The sequence below is a fragment of the Leiobunum rupestre genome, chromosome 7 (assembly GCF_980474605.1).
Source record: "Leiobunum rupestre chromosome 7, qqLeiRupe1.1.hap1, whole genome shotgun sequence".
Taxonomy (NCBI): Eukaryota; Metazoa; Arthropoda; class Arachnida; order Opiliones; family Sclerosomatidae; genus Leiobunum; species Leiobunum rupestre.
The window spans coordinates 7,790,487-7,810,142 of NC_143390.1; positions in this window are offsets into that span (position 1 = coordinate 7,790,487).

Below are 19,656 nucleotides of genomic sequence, written 5' to 3' on the forward strand. Positions count from 1 at the left end.
CTTTAGTCGGACCGTAATGAGGGCGTTTGTTTGCTTTATGTGTGGCAGAAACGAAGGCTGTCGCACTGTCGAACGTTGTTTCGCAAAGCGCACTGTTGTCCCCAGGGCCGGATTAACCAATAGGCCGAATAGGCCTGGGCGGCGGCCTAGGGCACCAAGCCTACAAGGGGCACCAAGAGGGTTCGAAAAAAATAAAAGTACAACACTTTAATCATTTGCGTTTCACAAAATATTTTCCGGAGTAATTTTAGTAAATGCGTCCACCCCTATGAACCGAAAACCTTTGATTGTCACATTCTCTGACGGAGTGCCGTCTAGCCCCTGACGACATACTAAATCTGGCAGCAAAATGATTTTTCCTTCCATTTCCCAGTTATAATTTTAGTAAATGTGTCCACCCCTATGAACCGAAAACCTTTGATTGTCACATTCTCTGACGGAGTGCCGTCTAGCCCCTGACGACATACTAAATCTGGCAGCAAAATGATTTTTCCTTCCATTTCCCAGTTATAATTTTAGTAAATGCGTCCACCCCTATGAACCGAAAACCTTTGATTGTCACATTCTCTGACGGAGTGCCGTCTAGCCCCTGACGACATACTAAATCTGGCAGCAAAATGATTTTTCCTTCCATTTCCCAGTTATAATTTTAGTAAATGTGTCCACCCCTATGAACCGAAAACCTTTGATTGTCACATTCTCTGACGGAGTGCCGTCTAGCCCCTGACGACATACTAAATCTGGCAGCAAAATGGTTTTTTCTTCCATTTCCCAGTTATAATTTTAGTAAATGCGTCCACCCCTATGAACCGAAAACCTTTGATTGTCACATTCTCTGACGGAGTGCCGTCTAGCCCCTGACGACATACTAAATCTGGCAGCAAAATGGTTTTTCCTTCCATTTCCCAGTTATAATTTTAGTAAATGCGTCCACCCCCATGAACCGAAAACCTTTGATTGTCACATTCTCTGACGGAGTGCCGTCTAGCCCCTGACGACATACTAAATCTGGCAGCAAAATGGTTTTTTCTTCCATTTCCCAGTTATAATTTTAGTAAATGCGTCCACCCCTATGAACCGAAAACCTTTGATTGTCACATTCTCTGACGGAGTGCCGTCTAGCCCCTGACGACATACTAAATCTGGCAGCAAAATGATTTTTCCTTCCATTTCCCAGTTATAATTTTAGTAAATGCGTCCACCCCTATGAACCGAAAACCTTTGATTGTCACATTCTCTGACGGAGTGCCGTCTAGCCCCTGACGACATACTAAATCTGGCAGCAAAATGATTTTTCCTTCCATTTCCCAGTTATAATTTTAGTAAATGCGTCCACCCCTATGAACCGAAAACCTTTGATTGTCACATTCTCTGACGGAGTGCCGTCTAGCCCCTGACGACATACTAAATCTGGCAGCAAAATGATTTTTCCTTCCATTTCCCAGTTATAATTTTAGTAAATGCGTCCACCCCTATGAACCGAAAACCTTTGATTGTCACATTCTCTGACGGAGTGCCGTCTAGCCCCTGACGACATACTAAATCTGGCAGCAAAATGATTTTTCCTTCCATTTCCCAGTTATAATTTTAGTAAATGTGTCCACCCCTATGAACCGAAAACCTTTGATTGTCACATTCTCTGACGGAGTGCCGTCTAGCCCCTGACGACATACTAAATCTGGCAGCAAAATGGTTTTTTCTTCCATTTCCCAGTTATAATTTTAGTAAATGCGTCCACCCCTATGAACCGAAAACCTTTGATTGTCACATTCTCTGACGGAGTGCCGTCTAGCCCCTGACGACATACTAAATCTGGCAGCAAAATGGTTTTTCCTTCCATTTCCCAGTTATAATTTTAGTAAATGCGTCCACCCCCATGAACCGAAAACCTTTGATTGTCACATTCTCTGACGGAGTGCCGTCTAGCCCCTGACGACATACTAAATCTGGCAGCAAAATGGTTTTTTCTTCCATTTCCCAGTTATAATTTTAGTAAATGCGTCCACCCCTATGAACCGAAAACCTTTGATTGTCACATTCTCTGACGGAGTGCCGTCTAGCCCCTGACGACATACTAAATCTGGCAGCAAAATGATTTTTCCTTCCATTTCCCAGTTATAATTTTAGTAAATGCGTCCACCCCTATGAACCGAAAACCTTTGATTGTCACATTCTCTGACGGAGTGCCGTCTAGCCCCTGACGACATACTAAATCTGGCAGCAAAATGATTTTTCCTTCCATTTCCCAGTTATAATTTTAGTAAATGCGTCCACCCCTATGAACCGAAAACCTTTGATTGTCACATTCTCTGACGGAGTGCCGTCTAGCCCCTGACGACATACTAAATCTGGCAGCAAAATGATTTTTCCTTCCATTTCCCAGTTATAATTTTAGTAAATGTGTCCACCCCTATGAACCGAAACCCTTTGATTGTCACATTCTCTGACGGAGTGCCGTCTAGCCCCTGACGACATACTAAATCTGGCAGCAAAATGGTTTTTTCTTCCATTTCCCAGTTATAATTTTAGTAAATGCGGCCACCCCTATGAACCGAAAACCTTTGATTGTCACATTCTCTGACGGAGTGCCGTCTAGCCCCTGACGACATACTAAATCTGGCAGCAAAATGATTTTTCCTTCCATTTCCCAGTTATAATTTTAGTAAATGTGTCCACCCCTATGAACCGAAAACCTTTGATTGTCACATTCTCTGACGGAGTGCCGTCTAGCCCCTGACGACATACTAAATCTGGCAGCAAAATGATTTTTCCTTCCATTTCCCAGTTATAATTTTAGTAAATGCGTCCACCCCTATAAACCGAAAACCTTTGATTGTCACATTCTCTGACGGAGTGCCGTCTAGCCCCTGACGACATACTAAATCTGGCAGCAAAATGGTTTTTTCTTCCATTTCCCAGTTATAATTTTAGTAAATGCGTCCACCCCTATGAACCGAAAACCTTTGATTGTCACATTCTCTGACGGAGTGCCGTCTAGCCCCTGACGACATACTAAATCTGGCAGCAAAATGGTTTTTTCTTCCATTTCCCAGTTATAATTTTAGTAAATGCGTCCACCCCTATGAACCGAAAACCTTTGATTGTCACATTCTCTGACGGAGTGCCGTCTAGCCCCTGACGACTTACTAAATCTGGCAGCAAAATGGTTTTTCCTTCCATTTCCCAGTTATAATTTTAGTAAATGCGTCCACCCCCATGAACCGAAAACCTTTGATTGTCACATTCTCTGACGGAGTGCCGTCTAGCCCCTGACGACATACTAAATCTGGCAGCAAAATGGTTTTTTCTTCCATTTCCCAGTTATAATTTTAGTAAATGCGTCCACCCCTATGAACCGAAAACCTTTGATTGTCACATTCTCTGACGGAGTGCCGTCTAGCCCCTGACGACATACTAAATCTGGCAGCAAAATGGTTTTTTCTTCCATTTCCCAGTTATAATTTTAGTAAATGCGTCCACCCCTATGAACCGAAAACCTTTGATTGTCACATTCTCTGACGGAGTGCCGTCTGGCCCCTGACGACATACTAAATCTGGCAGAAAAATGATTTTTCCTTCCATTTCCCAGTTATAATTTTAGTAAATGCGTCCACCCCTATGAACCGAAAACCTTTCATTGTCACATTCTCTGACGGAGTGCCGTCTAGCCCCTGACGACATACTAAATCTGGCAGCAAAATGGTTTTTTCTTCCATTTCCCAGTTATAATTTTAGTAAATGCGTCCACCCCTATGAACCGAAAACCTTTGATTGTCACATTCTCTGACGGAGTGCCGTCTGGCCCCTGACGACATACTAAATCTGGCAGAAAAATGATTTTTCCTTCCATTTCCCAGTTATAATTTTAGTAAATGCGTCCACCCCTATGAACCGAAAACCTTTGATTGTCACATTCTCTGACGGAGTGCCGTCTAGACCCTGACGACATACTAAATCTGGCAGCAAAATGGTTTTTTCTTCCATTTCCCAGTTATAATTTTAGTAAATGCGTCCACCCCTATGAACCGAAAACCTTTGATTGTCACATTCTCTGACGGAGTGCCGTCTAGCCCCTGACGACATACTAAATCTGGCAGCAAAATGATTTTTCCTTCCATTTCCCAGTTATAATTTTAGTAAATGCGTCCACCCCTATGAACCGAAAACCTTTGATTGTCACATTCTCTGACGGAGTGCCGTCTGGCCCCTGACGACATACTAAATCTGGCAGCAAAATTATTTTTCCTTCCATTTCCCAGTTATAATTTTAGTAAATGCGTCCACCCCTATGAACCGAAAACCTTTGATTGTCACATTCTCTGACGGAGTGCCGTCTAGCCCCTGACGACATACTAAATCTGGCAGCAAAATGATTTTTCCTTCCATTTCCCAGTTATAATTTTAGTAAATGCGTCCACCCCTATGTACCGAAAACCTTTGATTGTCACATTCTCTGACGGAGTGCCGTCTGGCCCCTGACGACATACTAAATCTGGCAGCAAAATTATTTTTCCTTCCATTTCCCAGTTATAATTTTAGTAAATGCGTCCACCCCTATGAACCGAAAACCTTTGATTGTCACATTCTCTGACGGAGTGCCGTCTAGCCCCTGACGACATACTAAATCTGGCAGCAAAATGGTTTTTTCTTCCATTTCCCAGTTATAATTTTAGTAAATGCGTCCACCCCTATGAACCGAAAACCTTTGATTGTCACATTCTCTGACGGAGTGCCGTCTAGCCCCTGACGACATACTAAATCTGGCAGCAAAATGATTTTTCCTTCCATTTCCCAGTTATAAATTTAGTAAATGCGTCCACCCCTATGAACCGAAAACCTTTGATTGTCACATTCTCTGACGGAGTGCCGTCTAGCCCCTGACGACATACTAAATCTGGCAGCAAAATGGTTTTTTCTTCCATTTCCCAGTTATAATTTTAGTAAATGCGTCCACCCCTATGAACCGAAAACCTTTGATTGTCACATTCTCTGACGGAGTGCCGTCTGGCCCCTGACGACATACTAAATCTGGCAGAAAAATGATTTTTCCTTCCATTTCCCAGTTATAATTTTAGTAAATGCGTCCACCCCTATGAACCGAAAACCTTTGATTGTCACATTCTCTGACGGAGTGCCGTCTAGACCCTGACGACATACTAAATCTGGCAGCAAAATGGTTTTTTCTTCCATTTCCCAGTTATAATTTTAGTAAATGCGTCCACCCCTATGAACCGAAAACCTTTGATTGTCACATTCTCTGACGGAGTGCCGTCTAGCCCCTGACGACATACTAAATCTGGCAGCAAAATGATTTTTCCTTCCATTTCCCAGTTATAATTTTAGTAAATGCGTCCACCCCTATGAACCGAAAACCTTTGATTGTCACATTCTCTGACGGAGTGCCGTCTGGCCCCTGACGACATACTAAATCTGGCAGCAAAATTATTTTTCCTTCCATTTCCCAGTTATAATTTTAGTAAATGCGTCCACCCCTATGAACCGAAAACCTTTGATTGTCACATTCTCTGACGGAGTGCCGTCTAGCCCCTGACGACATACTAAATCTGGCAGCAAAATGATTTTTCCTTCCATTTCCCAGTTATAATTTTAGTAAATGCGTCCACCCCTATGTACCGAAAACCTTTGATTGTCACATTCTCTGACGGAGTGCCGTCTGGCCCCTGACGACATACTAAATCTGGCAGCAAAATTATTTTTCCTTCCATTTCCCAGTTATAATTTTAGTAAATGCGTCCACCCCTATGAACCGAAAACCTTTGATTGTCACATTCTCTGACGGAGTGCCGTCTAGCCCCTGACGACATACTAAATCTGGCAGCAAAATGGTTTTTTCTTCCATTTCCCAGTTATAATTTTAGTAAATGCGTCCACCCCTATGAACCGAAAACCTTTGATTGTCACATTCTCTGACGGAGTGCCGTCTAGCCCCTGACGACATACTAAATCTGGCAGCAAAATGATTTTTCCTTCCATTTCCCAGTTATAATTTTAGTAAATGCGTCCACCCCTATGTACCGAAAACCTTTGATTGTCACATTCTCTGACGGAGTGCCGTCTGGCCCCTGACGACATACTAAATCTGGCAGCAAAATTATTTTTCCTTCCATTTCCCAGTTATAATTTTAGTAAATGCGTCCACCCCTATGAACCGAAAACCTTTGATTGTCACATTCTCTGACGGAGTGCCGTCTAGCCCCTGACGACATACTAAATCTGGCAGCAAAATGTCTTTTTCTTCCATTTCCCAGTTATAATTTTAGTAAATGCGTCCACCCCTATGAACCGAAAACCTTTGATTGTCACATTCTCTGACGGAGTGCCGTCTAGCCCCTGACGACATACTAAATCTGGCAGCAAAATGATTTTTCCTTCCATTTCCCAGTTATAAATTTAGTAAATGCGTCCACCCCTATGAACCGAAAACCTTTGATTGTCACATTCTCTGACGGAGTGCCGTCTAGCCCCTGACGACATACTAAATCTGGCAGCAAAATGGTTTTTTCTTCCATTTCCCAGTTATAATTTTAGTAAATGCGTCCACCCCTATGAACCGAAAACCTTTGATTGTCACATTCTCTGACGGAGTGCCGTCTGGCCCCTGACGACATACTAAATCTGGCAGAAAAATGATTTTTCCTTCCATTTCCCAGTTATAATTTTAGTAAATGCGTCCACCCCTATGAACCGAAAACCTTTGATTGTCACATTCTCTGACGGAGTGCCGTCTAGACCCTGACGACATACTAAATCTGGCAGCAAAATGGTTTTTTCTTCCATTTCCCAGTTATAATTTTAGTAAATGCGTCCACCCCTATGAACCGAAAACCTTTGATTGTCACATTCTCTGACGGAGTGCCGTCTAGCCCCTGACGACATACTAAATCTGGCAGCAAAATGATTTTTCCTTCCATTTCCCAGTTATAATTTTAGTAAATGCGTCCACCCCTATGAACCGAAAACCTTTGATTGTCACATTCTCTGACGGAGTGCCGTCTGGCCCCTGACGACATACTAAATCTGGCAGCAAAATTATTTTTCCTTCCATTTCCCAGTTATAATTTTAGTAAATGCGTCCACCCCTATGAACCGAAAACCTTTGATTGTCACATTCTCTGACGGAGTGCCGTCTAGCCCCTGACGACATACTAAATCTGGCAGCAAAATGATTTTTCCTTCCATTTCCCAGTTATAATTTTAGTAAATGCGTCCACCCCTATGTACCGAAAACCTTTGATTGTCACATTCTCTGACGGAGTGCCGTCTGGCCCCTGACGACATACTAAATCTGGCAGCAAAATTATTTTTCCTTCCATTTCCCAGTTATAATTTTAGTAAATGCGTCCACCCCTATGAACCGAAAACCTTTGATTGTCACATTCTCTGACGGAGTGCCGTCTAGCCCCTGACGACATACTAAATCTGGCAGCAAAATGGTTTTTTCTTCCATTTCCCAGTTATAATTTTAGTAAATGCGTCCACCCCTATGAACCGAAAACCTTTGATTGTCACATTCTCTGACGGAGTGCCGTCTAGCCCCTGACGACATACTAAATCTGGCAGCAAAATGATTTTTCCTTCCATTTCCCAGTTATAAATTTAGTAAATGCGTCCACCCCTATGAACCGAAAACCTTTGATTGTCACATTCTCTGACGGAGTGCCGTCTAGCCCCTGACGACATACTAAATCTGGCAGCAAAATGGTTTTTTCTTCCATTTCCCAGTTATAATTTTAGTAAATGCGTCCACCCCTATGAACCGAAAACCTTTGATTGTCACATTCTCTGACGGAGTGCCGTCTGGCCCCTGACGACATACTAAATCTGGCAGAAAAATGATTTTTCCTTCCATTTCCCAGTTATAATTTTAGTAAATGCGTCCACCCCTATGAACCGAAAACCTTTGATTGTCACATTCTCTGACGGAGTGCCGTCTAGACCCTGACGACATACTAAATCTGGCAGCAAAATGGTTTTTTCTTCCATTTCCCAGTTATAATTTTAGTAAATGCGTCCACCCCTATGAATCGAAAACCTTTGATTGTCACATTCTCTGACGGAGTGCCGTCTAGCCCCTGACGACATACTAAATCTGGCAGCAAAATGATTTTTCCTTCCATTTCCCAGTTATAATTTTAGTAAATGCGTCCACCCCTATGAACCGAAAACCTTTGATTGTCACATTCTCTGACGGAGTGCCGTCTGGCCCCTGACGACATACTAAATCTGGCAGCAAAATTATTTTTCCTTCCATTTCCCAGTTATAATTTTAGTAAATGCGTCCACCCCTATGAACCGAAAACCTTTGATTGTCACATTCTCTGACGGAGTGCCGTCTAGCCCCTGACGACATACTAAATCTGGCAGCAAAATGATTTTTCCTTCCATTTCCCAGTTATAATTTTAGTAAATGCGTCCACCCCTATGTACCGAAAACCTTTGATTGTCACATTCTCTGACGGAGTGCCGTCTGGCCCCTGACGACATACTAAATCTGGCAGCAAAATTATTTTTCCTTCCATTTCCCAGTTATAATTTTAGTAAATGCGTCCACCCCTATGAACCGAAAACCTTTGATTGTCACATTCTCTGACGGAGTGCCGTCTAGCCCCTGACGACATACTAAATCTGGCAGCAAAATGGTTTTTTCTTCCATTTCCCAGTTATAATTTTAGTAAATGCGTCCACCCCTATGAACCGAAAACCTTTGATTGTCACATTCTCTGACGGAGTGCCGTCTAGCCCCTGACGACATACTAAATCTGGCAGCAAAATGATTTTTCCTTCCATTTCCCAGTTATAAATTTAGTAAATGCGTCCACCCCTATGAACCGAAAACCTTTGATTGTCACATTCTCTGACGGAGTGCCGTCTAGCCCCTGACGACATACTAAATCTGGCAGCAAAATGATTTTTCCTTCCATTTCCCAGTTATAATTTTAGTAAATGCGTCCACCCCTATGAACCGAAAACCTTTGATTGTCACATTCTCTGACGGAGTGCCGTCTAGCCCCTGACGACATACTAAATCTGGCAGCAAAATGATTTTTCCTTCCATTTCCCAGTTATAATTTTAGTAAATGCGTCCACCCCTATGAACCGAAAACCTTTGATTGTCACATTCTCTGACGGAGTGCCGTCTAGCCCCTGACGACATACTAAATCTGGCAGTAAAATGGTTTTTTCTTCCATTTCCCAGTTATAATTTTAGTAAATGCGTCCACCCCTATGAACCGAAAACCTTTGATTGTCACATTCTCTGACGGAGTGCCGTCTAGCCCCTGACGACATACTAAATCTGGCAGCAAAATGATTTTTCCTTCCATTTCCCAGTTATAATTTTAGTAAATGCGTCCACCCCTATGAACCGAAAACCTTTGATTGTCACATTCTCTGACGGAGTGCCGTCTAGCCCCTGACGACATACTAAATCTGGCAGCAAAATGGTTTTTTCTTCCATTTCCCAGTTATAATTTTAGTAAATGCGTCCACCCCTATGAACCGAAAACCTTTGATTGTCACATTCTCTGACGGAGTGCCGTCTAGCCCCTGACGACATACTAAATCTGGCAGCAAAATGATTTTTCCTTCCATTTCCCAGTTATAATTTTAGTAAATGCGTCCACCCCTATGAACCGAAAACCTTTGATTGTCACATTCTCTGACGGAGTGCCGTCTAGCCCCTGACGACATACTAAATCTGGCAGCAAAATGGTTTTTTCTTCCATTTCCCAGTTATAATTTTAGTAAATGCGTCCACCCCTATGAACCGAAAACCTTTGATTGTCACATTCTCTGACGGAGTGCCGTCTAGCCCCTGACGACATACTAAATCTGGCAGCAAAATGATTTTTCCTTCCATTTCCCAGTTATAATTTTAGTAAATGCGTCCACCCCTATGAACCGAAAACCTTTGATTGTCACATTCTCTGACGGAGTGCCGTCTAGCCCCTGACGACATACTAAATCTGGCAGCAAAATGATTTTTTCTTCCATTTCCCAGTTATAATTTTAGTATATGCGTCCACCCCTATGAACCGAAAACCTTTGATTGTCACATTCTCTGACGGAGTTCCGTCTAGCCCCTGACGACATACTAAATCTGGCAGCAAAATGGTTTTTTCTTCCATTTCCCAGTTATAATTTTAGTAAATGCGTCCACCCCTATGAACCGAAAACCTTTGATTGTCACATTCTCTGACGGAGTGCCGTCTAGCCCCTGACGACATACTAAATCTGGCAGCAAAATGATTTTTCCTTCCATTTCCCAGTTATAAATTTAGTAAATGCGTCCACCCCTATGAACCGAAAACCCTTGATTGTCACATTCTCTGACGGAGTGCCGTCTAGCCCCTGACGACATACTAAATCTGGCAGCAAAATGGTTTTTTCTTCCATTTCCCAGTTATAATTTTAGTAAATGCGTCCACCCCTATGAACCGAAAACCTTTGATTGTCACATTCTCTGACGGAGTGCCGTCTAGCCCCTGACGACATACTAAATCTGGCAGCAAAATGGTTTTTTCTTCCATTTCCCAGTTATAATTTTAGTAAATGCGTCCACCCCTATGAACCGAAAACCTTTGATTGTCACATTCTCTGACGGAGTGCCGTCTGGCCCCTGACGACATACTAAATCTGGCAGCAAAATGATTTTTCCTTCCATTTCCCAGTTATAATTTTAGTAAATGCGTCCACCCCTATGAACCGAAAACCTTTGATTGTCACATTCTCTGACGGAGTGCCGTCTAGCCCCTGACGACATACTAAATCTGGCAGCAAAATGGTTTTTTCTTCCATTTCCCAGTTATAATTTTAGTAAATGCGTCCACCCCAATGAACCGAAAACCTTTGATTGTCACATTCTCTGACGGAGTGCCGTCTAGCCCCTGACGACATACTAAATCTGGCAGCAAAATGATTTTTCCTTCCATTTCCCAGTTATAATTTTAGTAAATGCGTCCACCCCTATGAACCGAAAACCTTTGATTGTCACATTCTCTGACGGAGTGCCGTCTAGCCCCTGACGACATACTAAATCTGGCAGCAAAATGATTTTTCCTTCCATTTCCCAGTTATAATTTTATAAAATGCGTCCACCCCTATGAACCGAAAACCTTTGATTGTCACATTCTCTGACGGAGTGCCGTCTAGCCCCTGACGACATACTAAATCTGGCAGCAAAATGGTTTTTTCTTCCATTTCCCAGTTATAATTTTAGTAAATGCGTCCACCCCTATGAACCGAAAACCTTTGATTGTCACATTCTCTGACGGAGTGCCGTCTAGCCCCTGACGACATACTAAATCTGGCAGCAAAATGATTTTTCCTTCCATTTCCCAGTTATAAATTTAGTAAATGCGTCCACCCCTATGAACCGAAAACCCTTGATTGTCACATTCTCTGACGGAGTGCCGTCTAGCCCCTGACGACATACTAAATCTGGCAGCAAAATGGTTTTTTCTTCCATTTCCCAGTTATAATTTTAGTAAATGCGTCCACCCCTATGAACCGAAAACCTTTGATTGTAACATTCTCTGACGGAGTGCCGTCTAGCCCCTGACGACATACTAAATCTGGCAGCAAAATGGTTTTTTCTTCCATTTCCCAGTTATAATTTTAGTAAATGCGTCCACCCCTATGAACCGAAAACCTTTGATTGTCACATTCTCTGACGGAGTGCCGTCTGGCCCCTGACGACATACTAAATCTGGCAGCAAAATGATTTTTCCTTCCATTTCCCAGTTATAATTTTAGTAAATGCGTCCACCCCTATGAACCGAAAACCTTTGATTGTCACATTCTCTGACGGAGTGCCGTCTAGCCCCTGACGACATACTAAATCTGGCAGCAAAATGGTTTTTTCTTCCATTTCCCAGTTATAATTTTAGTAAATGCGTCCACCCCTATGAACCGAAAACCTTTGATTGTCACATTCTCTGACGGAGTGCCGTCTAGCCCCTGACGACATACTAAATCTGGCAGCAAAATGATTTTTCCTTCCATTTCCCAGTTATAATTTTAGTAAATGCGTCCACCCCTATGAACCGAAAACCTTTGATTGTCACATTCTCTGACGGAGTGCCGTCTAGCCCCTGACGACATACTAAATCTGGCAGCAAAATGATTTTTCCTTCCATTTCCCAGTTATAATTTTAGTAAATGCGTCCACCCCTATGAACCGAAAACCTTTGATTGTTCATTCTCTGACGGAGTGCCGTCTAGCCCCTGACGACATACTAAATCTGGCAGCAAAATGATTTTTCCTTCCATTTCCCAGTTATAATTTTAGTAAATGCGTCCACCCCTATGAACCGAAAACCTTTGATTGTCACATTCTCTGACGGAGTGCCGTCTAGCCCCTGACGACATACTAAATCTGGCAGCAAAATGTTTTTTTCTTCCATTTCCCAGTTATAATTTTAGTAAATGCGTCCACCCCTATGAACCGAAAACCTTTGATTGTCACATTCTCTAACGGAGTGCCGTCTAGCCCCTGACGACATACTAAATCTGGCAGCAAAATGATTTTTCCTTCCATTTCCCAGTTATAATTTTAGTAAATGCGTCCACCCCTATGAACCGAAAACCTTTGATTGTCACATTCTCTGACGGAGTGCCGTCTAGCCCCTGACGACATACTAAATCTGGCAGCAAAATGATTTTTCCTTCCATTTCCCAGTTATAATTTTAGTAAATGCGTCCACCCCTATGAACCGAAAACCTTTGATTGTCACATTCTCTGACGGAGTGCCGTCTGGCCCCTGACGACATACTAAATCTGGCAGCAAAATGATTTTTCCTTCCATTTCCCAGTTATAATTTTAGTAAATGCGTCCACCCCTATGAACCGAAAACCTTTGATTGTCACATTCTCTGACGGAGTGCCGTCTAGCCCCTGACGACATACTAAATCTGGCAGCAAAATGGTTTTTTCTTCCATTTCCCAGTTATAATTTTAGTAAATGCGTCCACCCCAATGAACCGAAAACCTTTGATTGTCACATTCTCTGACGGAGTGCCGTCTAGCCCCTGACGACATACTAAATCTGGCAGCAAAATGATTTTTCCTTCCATTTCCCAGTTATAATTTTAGTAAATGCGTCCACCCCTATGAACCGAAAACCTTTGATTGTCACATTCTCTGACGGAGTGCCGTCTAGCCCCTGACGACATACTAAATCTGGCAGCAAAATGATTTTTCCTTCCATTTCCCAGTTATAATTTTATAAAATGCGTCCACCCCTATGAACCGAAAACCTTTGATTGTCACATTCTCTGACGGAGTGCCGTCTAGCCCCTGACGACATACTAAATCTGGCAGCAAAATGGTTTTTTCTTCCATTTCCCAGTTATAATTTTAGTAAATGCGTCCACCCCTATGAACCGAAAACCTTTGATTGTCACATTCTCTGACGGAGTGCCGTCTAGCCCCTGACGACATACTAAATCTGGCAGCAAAATGATTTTTCCTTCCATTTCCCAGTTATAAATTTAGTAAATGCGTCCACCCCTATGAACCGAAAACCCTTGATTGTCACATTCTCTGACGGAGTGCCGTCTAGCCCCTGACGACATACTAAATCTGGCAGCAAAATGGTTTTTTCTTCCATTTCCCAGTTATAATTTTAGTAAATGCGTCCACCCCTATGAACCGAAAACCTTTGATTGTAACATTCTCTGACGGAGTGCCGTCTAGCCCCTGACGACATACTAAATCTGGCAGCAAAATGGTTTTTTCTTCCATTTCCCAGTTATAATTTTAGTAAATGCGTCCACCCCTATGAACCGAAAACCTTTGATTGTCACATTCTCTGACGGAGTGCCGTCTGGCCCCTGACGACATACTAAATCTGGCAGCAAAATGATTTTTCCTTCCATTTCCCAGTTATAATTTTAGTAAATGCGTCCACCCCTATGAACCGAAAACCTTTGATTGTCACATTCTCTGACGGAGTGCCGTCTAGCCCCTGACGACATACTAAATCTGGCAGCAAAATGGTTTTTTCTTCCATTTCCCAGTTATAATTTTAGTAAATGCGTCCACCCCTATGAACCGAAAACCTTTGATTGTCACATTCTCTGACGGAGTGCCGTCTAGCCCCTGACGACATACTAAATCTGGCAGCAAAATGATTTTTCCTTCCATTTCCCAGTTATAATTTTAGTAAATGCGTCCACCCCTATGAACCGAAAACCTTTGATTGTCACATTCTCTGACGGAGTGCCGTCTAGCCCCTGACGACATACTAAATCTGGCAGCAAAATGATTTTTCCTTCCATTTCCCAGTTATAATTTTAGTAAATGCGTCCACCCCTATGAACCGAAAACCTTTGATTGTTCATTCTCTGACGGAGTGCCGTCTAGCCCCTGACGACATACTAAATCTGGCAGCAAAATGATTTTTCCTTCCATTTCCCAGTTATAATTTTAGTAAATGCGTCCACCCCTATGAACCGAAAACCTTTGATTGTCACATTCTCTGACGGAGTGCCGTCTAGCCCCTGACGACATACTAAATCTGGCAGCAAAATGTTTTTTTCTTCCATTTCCCAGTTATAATTTTAGTAAATGCGTCCACCCCTATGAACCGAAAACCTTTGATTGTCACATTCTCTGACGGAGTGCCGTCTAGCCCCTGACGACATACTAAATCTGGCAGCAAAATGATTTTTCCTTCCATTTCCCAGTTATAATTTTAGTAAATGCGTCCACCCCTATGAACCGAAAACCTTTGATTGTCACATTCTCTGACGGAGTGCCGTCTAGCCCCTGACGACATACTAAATCTGGCAGCAAAATGATTTTTCCTTCCATTTCCCAGTTATAATTTTAGTAAATGCGTCCACCCCTATGAACCGAAAACCTTTGATTGTTCATTCTCTGACGGAGTGCCGTCTAGCCCCTGACGACATACTAAATCTGGCAGCAAAATGATTTTTCCTTCCATTTCCCAGTTATAATTTTAGTAAATGCGTCCACCCCTATGAACCGAAAACCTTTGATTGTCACATTCTCTGACGGAGTGCCGTCTAGCCCCTGACGACATACTAAATCTGGCAGCAAAATGTTTTTTTCTTCCATTTCCCAGTTATAATTTTAGTAAATGCGTCCACCCCTATGAACCGAAAACCTTTGATTGTCACATTCTCTAACGGAGTGCCGTCTAGCCCCTGACGACATACTAAATCTGGCAGCAAAATGATTTTTCCTTCCATTTCCCAGTTATAATTTTAGTAAATGCGTCCACCCCTATGAACCGAAAACCTTTGATTGTCACATTCTCTGACGGAGTGCCGTCTAGCCCCTGACGACATACTAAATCTGGCAGCAAAATGATTTTTCCTTCCATTTCCCAGTTATAATTTTAGTAAATGCGTCCACCCCTATGAACCGAAAACCTTTGATTGTCACATTCTCTGACGGAGTGCCGTCTGGCCCCTGACGACATACTAAATCTGGCAGCAAAATGATTTTTCCTTCCATTTCCCAGTTATAATTTTAGTAAATGCGTCCACCCCTATGAACCGAAAACCTTTGATTGTCACATTCTCTGACGGAGTGCCGTCTAGCCCCTGACGACATACTAAATCTGGCAGCAAAATGGTTTTTTCTTCCATTTCCCAGTTATAATTTTAGTAAATGCGTCCACCCCAATGAACCGAAAACCTTTGATTGTCACATTCTCTGACGGAGTGCCGTCTAGCCCCTGACGACATACTAAATCTGGCAGCAAAATGATTTTTCCTTCCATTTCCCAGTTATAATTTTAGTAAATGCGTCCACCCCTATGAACCGAAAACCTTTGATTGTCACATTCTCTGACGGAGTGCCGTCTAGCCCCTGACGACATACTAAATCTGGCAGCAAAATGATTTTTCCTTCCATTTCCCAGTTATAATTTTATAAAATGCGTCCACCCCTATGAACCGAAAACCTTTGATTGTCACATTCTCTGACGGAGTGCCGTCTAGCCCCTGACGACATACTAAATCTGGCAGCAAAATGGTTTTTTCTTCCATTTCCCAGTTATAATTTTAGTAAATGCGTCCACCCCTATGAACCGAAAACCTTTGATTGTCACATTCTCTGACGGAGTGCCGTCTAGCCCCTGACGACATACTAAATCTGGCAGCAAAATGATTTTTCCTTCCATTTCCCAGTTATAAATTTAGTAAATGCGTCCACCCCTATGAACCGAAAACCCTTGATTGTCACATTCTCTGACGGAGTGCCGTCTAGCCCCTGACGACATACTAAATCTGGCAGCAAAATGGTTTTTTCTTCCATTTCCCAGTTATAATTTTAGTAAATGCGTCCACCCCTATGAACCGAAAACCTTTGATTGTAACATTCTCTGACGGAGTGCCGTCTAGCCCCTGACGACATACTAAATCTGGCAGCAAAATGGTTTTTTCTTCCATTTCCCAGTTATAATTTTAGTAAATGCGTCCACCCCTATGAACCGAAAACCTTTGATTGTCACATTCTCTGACGGAGTGCCGTCTGGCCCCTGACGACATACTAAATCTGGCAGCAAAATGATTTTTCCTTCCATTTCCCAGTTATAATTTTAGTAAATGCGTCCACCCCTATGAACCGAAAACCTTTGATTGTCACATTCTCTGACGGAGTGCCGTCTAGCCCCTGACGACATACTAAATCTGGCAGCAAAATGGTTTTTTCTTCCATTTCCCAGTTATAATTTTAGTAAATGCGTCCACCCCTATGAACCGAAAACCTTTGATTGTCACATTCTCTGACGGAGTGCCGTCTAGCCCCTGACGACATACTAAATCTGGCAGCAAAATGATTTTTCCTTCCATTTCCCAGTTATAATTTTAGTAAATGCGTCCACCCCTATGAACCGAAAACCTTTGATTGTCACATTCTCTGACGGAGTGCCGTCTAGCCCCTGACGACATACTAAATCTGGCAGCAAAATGATTTTTCCTTCCATTTCCCAGTTATAATTTTAGTAAATGCGTCCACCCCTATGAACCGAAAACCTTTGATTGTTCATTCTCTGACGGAGTGCCGTCTAGCCCCTGACGACATACTAAATCTGGCAGCAAAATGATTTTTCCTTCCATTTCCCAGTTATAATTTTAGTAAATGCGTCCACCCCTATGAACCGAAAACCTTTGATTGTCACATTCTCTGACGGAGTGCCGTCTAGCCCCTGACGACATACTAAATCTGGCAGCAAAATGTTTTTTTCTTCCATTTCCCAGTTATAATTTTAGTAAATGCGTCCACCCCTATGAACCGAAAACCTTTGATTGTCACATTCTCTGACGGAGTGCCGTCTAGCCCCTGACGACATACTAAATCTGGCAGCAAAATGATTTTTCCTTCCATTTCCCAGTTATAATTTTAGTAAATGCGTCCACCCCTATGAACCGAAAACCTTTGATTGTCACATTCTCTGACGGAGTGCCGTCTAGCCCCTGACGACATACTAAATCTGGCAGCAAAATGATTTTTCCTTCCATTTCCCAGTTATAATTTTAGTAAATGCGTCCACCCCTATGAACCGAAAACCTTTGATTGTTCATTCTCTGACGGAGTGCCGTCTAGCCCCTGACGACATACTAAATCTGGCAGCAAAATGATTTTTCCTTCCATTTCCCAGTTATAATTTTAGTAAATGCGTCCACCCCTATGAACCGAAAACCTTTGATTGTCACATTCTCTGACGGAGTGCCGTCTAGCCCCTGACGACATACTAAATCTGGCAGCAAAATGTTTTTTTCTTCCATTTCCCAGTTATAATTTTAGTAAATGCGTCCACCCCTATGAACCGAAAACCTTTGATTGTCACATTCTCTAACGGAGTGCCGTCTAGCCCCTGACGACATACTAAATCTGGCAGCAAAATGATTTTTCCTTCCATTTCCCAGTTATAATTTTAGTAAATGCGTCCACCCCTATGAACCGAAAACCTTTGATTGTCACATTCTCTGACGGAGTGCCGTCTAGCCCCTGACGACATACTAAATCTGGCAGCAAAATGATTTTTCCTTCCATTTCCCAGTTATAAATTGAGAAAGCGCCTAGCTCGAGATCCGCTCCGAATCTTTCTCTGACGTCATAGACCTCGCCCCGATCGACTCGAGTAAACCGCAAATGGAACATTCCATGAACATATTAACGCGTTTTTTGGTTTTTCGTCTGCTTGTAATTTAAATTTTAAAAAATTAGATTAATTATTTTTTTGTGGATTTTTTCCCCAATTTAATTCTCTTTAAAACCCTATAGGGTGTTCGGCTAATGACGATCGACCGTTGTTTTTTTTTGAAAACCTGCTCTTAGATGAAAATAACCGACCAATGATGCTAGAAGGTGGAATGATTTTGCGCAATGTTATTGAAAATGGTAATCTTTTAGACTTTTAAGGGTGTGTTTTTCTTTAAGATGTTAATGTTATTCCTCTTTAAAACTCATAGGATTTAAAACCATATTAACAATTTATGAAGGAATATTAATTGAAAGTGGACTAATTATAAACGAAGCTCAAAATGTCGATAAAACCCAATGTTCAGATGCAAAATGGACATCCGCAGAAAGCACGTTCATGCTCGATAAGTCTGGCGAATGTATTACCGTCGTTGGACCATGTTAAACCTTCCCAATTAAAAAAGCAATGTGGAAAACATTTCTGAAGATCTATTAATAATAATAATCAGCTACACTCTTAAAAAAGGGTGTATTTTCAAACCTTTCAGGGTTTTTTCTTGTCCCATATTTAACACCTTAACAGGTTTATAAAGGATGTTATTCTACACCTTAAAAAGCAGTTTTCCTGCTTGGGTGTTTATTTACACTGTTTGGGGTGCTTATGTCCTCCGTTTTGGTTCCTTTGTTAACAGTTTGTGGTATAAAACTATTCCCTTCAGGGTTATTATCTACTCCCTCTTGGGTACAAGACCACTCCTTTTAGGGTACCAAACGACTCCCTTCAGGGTGTCACACTACCCCCTTCAGGGTTCTACAATACTTCCTTAAGGGTTTTTTAATACTATCTTTAAAGTTTTAAACTACTCCCTTTAAGGTTCTAAACTACTGCAGTAAGGGTGCTACAATACTCCCTTTAAAGTGTTAAAAGGGAGCTACACCCTTACGAGGTGTTAAATCACTCAATTTACACCCTTTATACACTTTTTCAAGTTTTAAATTTGGGACAATAAAAATCCCTTTAGGGCGTTTAAATTAACATTAAAGAGTGTTTTTCAGATATTACACCCTTAATATACCATTAAAACACCCTTTTGTTTAACAGTGTAGGCTAATACCCAAGGCACCACCTTAGGCTAAAGTCATCTAGCGAATTTTGAAGCCTTTAAATCAGGTGGCCAGGTTACAATGTGTAGGAGGGTGGTGGCAAGCCCTTCACGCCACGCGAGCCAACAGCTCCCTATCACTAACTATTACTAGGAGACATGACTCCTGCTATTACCGTTAACCTCAACAAGTTTTTATGGAAGTTGAAACAGAAGAGCTCGGACGAAAACTCTTTAAACCAGTGGAGGGAGAACTAGCAAACGCAACGCGAAAGCAGTTGTTACGAGTTTTCACCTAATGCCACAAGTTGGGATCGAACCCGTCTCCTCTTGCTGCGAGATGAAAGTGCAAAC